This window comes from Phocoena sinus, chromosome 13 (assembly GCF_008692025.1).
Source record: "Phocoena sinus isolate mPhoSin1 chromosome 13, mPhoSin1.pri, whole genome shotgun sequence".
Classification (NCBI taxonomy): domain Eukaryota; kingdom Metazoa; phylum Chordata; class Mammalia; order Artiodactyla; family Phocoenidae; genus Phocoena; species Phocoena sinus.
In genome coordinates this window covers 37,240,994-37,249,364 of record NC_045775.1, presented here as the reverse complement: position 1 = coordinate 37,249,364, position 8,371 = coordinate 37,240,994, and positions in this window count along the sequence as shown.

The window sequence follows — 8,371 nt, the reverse complement described above, 5'->3', positions numbered from 1 at the left end:
CATGTAGTTAAGTAATGTCCTGGGCTCCTAATCAGCGTGGGTTCTCCCTGGCCCCTTCCCTCCCTATTCTAAGCCCACGCATTCCTAGCCTGGGGAGCCTCTGGTAGAGGAAGAAGCAGAAGTTGCCCCTCTTTCCGTCTCTCAGGAAAGCCCAAGCTCCCTCCGGCCCCGTATTATGGCAGGTGTGTGCGGGGGGTTGGGAGAAAGGACAAGACGGCACCTGACCCTGGTCAGGGATGCAGACTGGTGGGCCCCAAGTTGCAGGGAACCCAAGCTGTCCTGGCAGCACCTGAAGAGGGGACAGGACACCTGAGGGAAATGACTGCCCCAGGGGACGGGTTAAAGGCACCTGAGCTCCCAGCCTTGCTAAAGGAGCACCTCCACACATCCCCATCTCATGAACAGCCATCTACCTGCGAGAGACCCGTGGGCTTGACCGTGGCCAAGGGATGAGGGGCTAGAGGCCAGCCTCTGTTTTCTGGGCACCGCGTTAGCATGTTGGATTCTCGTGTGATGCTGGGTAGGAGAAGAAGACTCAGCGATGCCAAGAGTGAATTGCCTGCCAGCCCAGCAGGGTAGAACCTGAAGTCAGATTTGAGTTGATTTAAATAATGACATGTGATACTTCTTGCATATCTGAGCTTGTGGAGTATGATTCATACATGTTGCACGTATATGCTTTTAACAGAAACGGGGCCATTCTGTTCTGTTACCTGGTTATTCCACTCAGCACTGGATCACACAGGTCTTCCACGTGTGTTGCTATGCACGCGCCGTTATTTGTAACAGTCAAATCACATCCCATCATCTGAATGTATCACAGTTTACTCAACCAGTCCATCTAAATACTTCCTAACCCAATCTCTCTCCAAAACCCGTCTCTCCAAAAGGCTGGAAGAGGGGAGAGTCTTCATCTGGCTGCTGCCCTCAGGAGCACTGGGATGTCTCCTCAGATCTTCAGTTTTGGGGGCTTGGTGCCTAAGAATGACTGGAAGCGGTCGTGAGAACATTGCACCCAGTGACAACAGTAATTAACGCTTACGCAGCACTCTGGGCCTGCCCCATCCTAAGCACTTTATGAATATTATCTCACTTAATCTTCATAACAACCCTATGGGGAAATTGAAGCTCAGAGAGAGAGAGAGAGAGAAACTTGTGCAAGGTCACACAGTAAGTGATTGTGCTGGGATTTGAACCCGGCAGTCTGGCACAAGCATCGTGCTTTTAACCACCAAAGTAGTCAACTTCACTGGAGAGTTTTAGCTGGTTATTGGGAACAGGCAGCAGGGTTTTTTGACCTTTCCCCCTAAGTTTTGGCACATTACATTTTGAGCCTCGCATTTTTTTTTAAACCAAGAAATTCTTTTCTAGTTTTCCTCTAAAGAGTTCAAAAGCCCATACCCTCTGGGCCAGTCATTCCTGGGCAGGACCCTGCTGACTGATGGATAGGCCATGAGTCAGTAGTTTAAGCTGTTTCTGGGTGATGTGGCTTGACACTCTTCCACCCAGCCTCTTCAGGATCGGAATGACAAGGGCTTTCTGCTGCTAGCAAAGGGTCACCCTGCCAACCTTCTTCATCCTGTCCCAGCATGTTTCTGCATGGAAGCTGGCCGCCTTGCTGGGTCGAATCCAGTGGTTAGAACTAGAGGGCCCACAGGGCTGTCATGTACTGTTCAGCTGTGTATGGTGACCTTGGGTACACACCAGAATCACTGAGCTGCTTTTGCAGAATACAGATGCCTTGGGTCAGACCTATAAAAGGAACCTCTGGGGGCGGGGCCTGGGTTTGCACCTTTTGGAAACAGCCCCCAGTGAATCTGATGCCCAGCCCTGGCCAAGGACTACTGGGACTCTGACTGGTTTCAGTCTTTCAGTCTCTGCCTCTAACACTGGCTGTACGACGGGTCTCTCACTTGTCTCTCAGATGGTTGATGTGAAGTTTGAGGCTGTGCACGTGGTAACTCCCCGGAGTGTGTTGTCTGTAACCTGGAGTGATTTCGAGTTGAGCTCCTCCTGCTGGGAGCCAGAGCATGGACTTGATTAATGTCAAGGGTCCTACGATGGTGAACAATCCCAGAAATGCTGTTGCTTGTTGCTGACACCGTAAGTAGATGCAGAGAAGCCACTGCTTATCTGCCGCTCAGTGAAACCACCCAAATGGGAACAGTCTGTAAACTTGCAGTTGAATCGTCAAGAGCTCTGGCCGCTGTCAAGCTGAGGGAACATGGTTTTATGTTTCCGTCTGTTTTCCCTTCTCTTTTCCATTTTCCTGAAAGAAGGATCAGAAAAAAAACAAAAAGCAAAACAACAACAAACAAAAATGCATTTTCTTGATTGAAAAGGGAGTTGAGCCACTCTGTTTATAATGTCCTATTTCAGCCCTGCGTGGCCTGCCAAATCTTCCCTGTATAATAGGTGGCCCCGGCCCTGCGGGGCTGTTCAGCAGCTCTGAGTTTCAGCCTCTCCTTCCCCGTAGCTAATCTCCTTCCCCACTGCTATTATCTGAACCCACGAGAGTAGACTGGTGAGCACCACTCAAACCCACCGTGGGCAGAAACCCCTACAGGTGCTGTGGGGAGGCTCAAAGAACGAACTAGTCCACGGGGGATTCAACCCAAACTGAAGAAGACACATCTGTGGTTCTCATTAACCATAGGAATGCAGTGTGGCCCACAAAGCCCCAAACCCTTTAATTTAGGGTAAAAAAAAGCAGAAAAATGCCCAGGTTATTGGACCATATGTGCCGTGTCTAAGAAGAGAACAAAACCCCATTAGAACTCACATAATCTTGTGTATTGTCCTTCAGAGCGGACCCCTGGACCACCTTATGCTCATGCCCGGAAGGCCATCACTGACTGCTCTGAGAGGGCACTTTCCCTGCGGGGTCCCAGGAGCCAGCCCTGGAGGCAGGGGAAGAGGGACTCCCCTGCTCCATGTACCCCTACCTGCCGTGGACTCATAGCACAGTGCAGGCCTGTTCTCGGTTAATTCTGGTGGGGGATTTGGGGCCATGCAGCCTTTATGTATTTCCTGCTTGCTAGGCTCTCACACTCATCCCTAGGAGCCCTGCAGAAGCTCATCTGAGGTGCCCTTGGCAGCCACTCCACTTCGGCCCCACCCCAGGCTTTCCCGGTCAACCTTCTGACCCTCAGCAGAAACTGCTTCTCCATCACCTAATCCCCCTGTCTTCATCTGGCCCTCCTTTTCCCCACTTTGTTTCCCAAGAGGAGAATAGGTGACACGGTTCTATTCTGCTGCACTGGCATTTTCTTCTGAGGACTTGCTCCAACAAGGAGAATGATGTAGGCCTCCCTGGAGACAGAGCAAGAGTCTACCATGATCTTAAAAATGAGCTGAGTTCATGGGGAATGTGGTGGGTGGAGGCTCATGGGAGCCTAATGTTTGGGATGCAGGATGGGGTCATGTTACAAAGGAAGATTTAGGCAGATGTGATGGAGGCAACAGATTGGAAGGCGTTACATCCTCCAAGGTCTGCTAAACCTATATCTCAGTGAGGAACTCCTAAATCTCATCATTGGTCATGGGGGTGCCTTGTCATGGTCGAAGACATTTTAGAAGATAAAAGTGAAAAACTGGGAACCAGTAAAAAGTACAGTTAACCTTGAACTACACAAGTTTGAACTGTGCGGTTCCACCTACATGCAAATTCTTTTCAGTAAATGCTACAGTACTACACAATCTGTGGTTGGTTGAATCTGTGGATGCAGAACTACGGGTCTAGAGGGTTAACTTATAAGTTATACATGGATTTTTGACTGTGCTGGGGTTGGCACCCCTAACCCCTGTCATTTAAGGGTCAACTGTATATAAAAAGAAGAAGAAGAGGCAGAGGAGCAGGAAGAAGAGGAGGAAAAGGAGGAAGAAGGAGGGAAAGAAAAAAGGAAGGAGAAGAAAAAAAAAGGCTAGAAGAGTTTGGTGGGTTATTGAAAGGCTGAGAACTGCTGTCGCTGGCATCAGGTTGCCTGCCTTCCCCATTCTCACTATCTGCCTTTCACCTCAGCTCCATTCTGTCTCGGGGACAGTTAAGAATGCGGGACATGTCACGGATTACTTGTGACAGACAGCTGTGGGGAGCCTGTGCTGGGTGTGGCAGGGTGGGAAGCTTCGCCAGCGGGTGTGGGCTGGCCTCCAGTTCTGTTGGAGGCTCTCTGCGGAGGTTCAGCACTGAGTGGTCTCCCTGCCGCTTGAGTAGTCAGATCGCATGCTTCTCAAATGAGGGTCCGGCTGCCCCAAGCCAGGAGGCAGTGTGCTAGCTGATCACAGAGTAGGCAAGGCACAAACAAAGCATCGAGTGGTAACTGAACACCTACTTTGTGCTGAGAACCGTGCCGGGGGCACAGCAGTGACAAAGCGGATGCCTCCGGCATCCTAGAGCAGTGTTTCTCAAAGTGTGGTCCCTGGACCAGCGGCATCGGCATCACCTGGGAACCAGGGAGAAATGCAAGTTTAAACAAAAACTCTGAGGGCGTGGCCCAGTGTTTTGTGCTTTAGCAAGATCTCCACACTAACATTTGGGAAGTCCTGTCTAGATGCCATCGCCAGCATGGAGTGGGTGCTCAGTGGAAAGGAGTTGGCAACGGTGCGAACAAATAGCAATAAGTAGTACTCCGTGGTCCCAGCTCCCTTTCCCCACCGGCTCCAGGCCCATAAGGCCCAAGATTGCACATAAAAGGTAACTGTCAGTAGAGAACCCAGAGCTCACCCAGGGAGAATAACGATGATAATACTAATACAGTTGACCCTTGAACTTGAGGGCTGGGCGCACTGGCCCTCCGCACAGAGGAAGACCCACATATAACTTATAGTAGGCCCTCCGTATTCATATCCTCAGCTCTGCCTCCTCAGATTCAGCCAAGCCTAGATGGTGCAGTACTGTGCTAGTTACAATTGAGAAAAATCTTCGTATAAGTGGGCCGGTCCTGTTCAAACCCATGTTGTTCAAGGGCCAGTTGTAACACCAACCACAGCAGCTGACGTTAAGTGAGTAGTTGCTGTGGGTCAGCCGCTGCTCCAGGTGCGCCACATGCAGTTTAACGGTCACAGCCCTGAAGGAAGCACTGCTGCTACCGTCACCATTTCACTGATGAGGAAACAGGCTTAGAAAGCGGACAGATCTGGGAGGCCATGCAGCAAATGAGTGGGGTAGACAGGGTGTTGTTGAATTGGGGTGAAGTAAGAATCATCTGGGTGGGCTTAGCATCATGGCAGCAGGAGGGCCATCCTGGGGTGAGTGCAGGTGGCATTTGAGATAGAAAAGCCAAAAGCCTTGGGAGCCTTTCCTGCCTCCCCCTGGATTTCCCAGAAGACCCCTGGCCCAGAGCTTCCCACCATTAAAGCCCCTTCCTGCTATGGATTGGTGCCTGTGGACTCTCCACCTATGTTTATCTGGGAGCTTAGGGGAGAGCTCCAAACCAAACCATGACACCCTGGTTCAATGAGGGACCTTAGAACATGGGCGTGTCATTTCCCCTGACTCTTAGCTTGGCCCACGTGGCCACGAGAGCCTAGGAACTGGAGTTCTCTCTGAGGAGGGGGGGGAAAAGGCGAGGACATTTAGGCGGGTCTGCCCTAGGTCCCAGAGCCTCCGCATTCCCCATCGCCTCCTGGAAGGCTGAGGGAGCCGCACCCCCTCAGTCTGACTAGCCTACAATGCGGCGGGCAGGGGGTGGACTGAATTCCCTGTCCGGCCTCAGCTGTGGAGCGCCTGGAGCGAAGGCCCGTCCCTGAAGCCTTCACTGCTTGGAATCTGCCTTCAGGCTGAGCGCTGAAGCCGCAGCCCTCCCCCCTTGCACCTCGTCCCTTCCCCATGCCTCTGAGTTCTCCAGTTGTGTGAGACCCCAGAGGCTGGAGAGCCCTGGGTGCGGGCGGGGCGAGAGGAGTGGAGGGAGAGAAGGACAGACATGCTGAGCACCCTGAGTTAAGCTCTGTGGACTTCACAGCTTCTCTCAGGCTGACTCGGCTCCTGAGGGTCTCTGTAGGGATGACAGAGTGGGGTGTATCCATCATATGAAGTTGCTTGCCAGTGTCAGAACAGACTACTTTTGGAAGGAAGGGAGGAAGCGTTTGAAAGTAACAGTAGAGGCAGTAGGTACCCCCTTGTTCGTTGAGGTATCTCCAGGGTGTAGCTAATAAGAGCCCAGTGAAAGATTTGCCTGCGTGAGCAACGTGCGCCCTGCAGCGAAACCAGGAGATGCCCTGCTGTGCAAAAGCACTGTGGGAAGGCCCGGAGACGTGGAGCGGAGGGGCTACGGCTGATTCCCGCCCAGGAAGAAGAGGGTCCGCCTGAGCCTGGGAGACTCGGAGGCTGGCAGGGGTTCCCACAGATGAATGCCAGGAGGCCATACTTCCCAGGCAGGGGCCCCAGCCGGGAAAACGCAGGTAAGAACGGACATCAGGAATGAGTGACCCACCCTGAGGCTCCCCGGCCCTCCGAGCCCAGGGCCAGAGGCACCTGCACATGTTCTGGGTCTGCGGCAAACTCCCCCAGGGTCATTAACTGCAGCAGGGAAACACCTGCCCTGGCTCGTGCTGGGATTTTTCTGTCGCCTTCATGGCTTCGCGCTTATCTCATTTATGATTATAGAAAAGATTCTTGGCAGCTGTCGTCAGATCCTAACAATGCCTTTAATGTCCCTCATATATCCTGAACATGTCAGTAATTCCATCCTGCCCATTTATGCATTTCTTTCACCTGCAATAAAGGTTGAGGAAAACGTAACTTCAATAGAAATGCCTGTGAGGACAGTAAAGAACATAAACCCTTGCTCTTCTAATGCCTGAGGTAGGTGTGTGCACACATCCAGGAGCGCACGCACTCAAAGAGCATGGGCTGAAGTTGTTGCGTAAGAGAAATGCGGAGCTTGAAGGGGATATCAGGCTGTGGGACGGTGAGATGGTGCATGCGAGGCTGGCCCGGCCGGGGCTCTCAGGGTTCTCCTTGAAGGCGCAGGTCATAGGTGGTGTGTTTACTTTCTGGCCTCTCTTGTGGTCAGTTAGTGTGGTTCTTTGGCTCTGACTGTTGAAATGATTTGCAGAGGCCCTGATGCCGTGTCCCTGTCACCTTCCTCTAGGGGCCAGGAGCAGAGCCTCCAGCTCAGGCTTACCTGGATGCCAGGGCGCACGCTGCTGCGACTCAGGGGCTCTGGACGAGCAGCTGGGCCGCAGGCCATCTCTTCTGAGGCTCCTCTCAGCCCCTGGAGCTTCAGTCTCTGCCCTGCCCCCCCCTCACTCAGGGCCCAGTTCATCTGGAGTTGAAGCTTGCTCGGGGCTCCCTACCGAGCCCTCCCTGGGATCCTAGTGGCGCTCCCAGAAAGGTCCCCGTGCCTGCTCTGCCTGCCAGTCCTCTGTGATGCTGGCTCGTGGTTGCCTGGGTCCCTTCACGGGCTCAGCAGCTTTCCAGGTCATGCTGGGTGCCGACCTCCAGACCTCCAACTGCCCTCATTCTAGATCTCCCATCACCCATATTATTGCCTGCCCTGCTCTGTTGACTCGGCCTGTTCCCTGGGAAGGGGAGCATGGGGGTGCAGTGTGGTCCCTCTCATGGCCAGGAGAGGCCTGTTTGTGGATCTCCTATACTGAGGTCACTAACAAATCCATTTAGAGACTGATGCATTATAATCAGCGGGTCTTTGTTGAGCACTTGCCGTGTGGCTGGCCCTGTGGAGGGTGCTGGATACAAGATAGGCTCTCCTGCTCTCAGAGCATTGCGTGCAGTCCAGTCCAGTGATTCTCCGCTTTTCTACATGGCAGTGATGTCCACAGGGGATACACGTACCCACTGGTTATGTGCTATTCCCTGGGCCTAAGAGCCTCGCTTTCGCCCCAAGAAGAACGAAGCACAGAGCCTTGGTAAGAAATTCTGAAGCATCATGGCACCTGCAGAACAGGCCAAGGCCTGTGTAAGTTCTGGTGATCAGAATGTTTCCGTATGTCATGCAGCTTTTCAGGGTGGGTACACTAAGAATTTCCCAATCTCGGCTGCCCCAGAGCTGTTCAGAAATTTGTTCAGAGTCTTGCCGAGTTTCGAATGTGGATGGCCCTTTTGAATCGAGGCTGTGAGCTCAAACCTGCCTTTGCCACAGCCTACCCACTGTGTACACAGCACAACCGGGAATATTCCCACAGAGCCAGTGGGGTCTCCAGAGAGGAGAGAGGTGCTCTCCTGAGTGCTGCCAGGGGTATAGAGGGTGCAAATTACCAAGCTTGGTGCCTGGGCTTGGGAGATGCTTGGCCTTTTTCTCCCTTTCCTCCCCTTGCTCCTGGCTCCCTTCTCTCCTGAGTGCAGGGCCCTCATACACCAGGGCTTTAAGAGACCCTGGCAATAGTGAAGGAGGATGGCCCCTGAGAACGC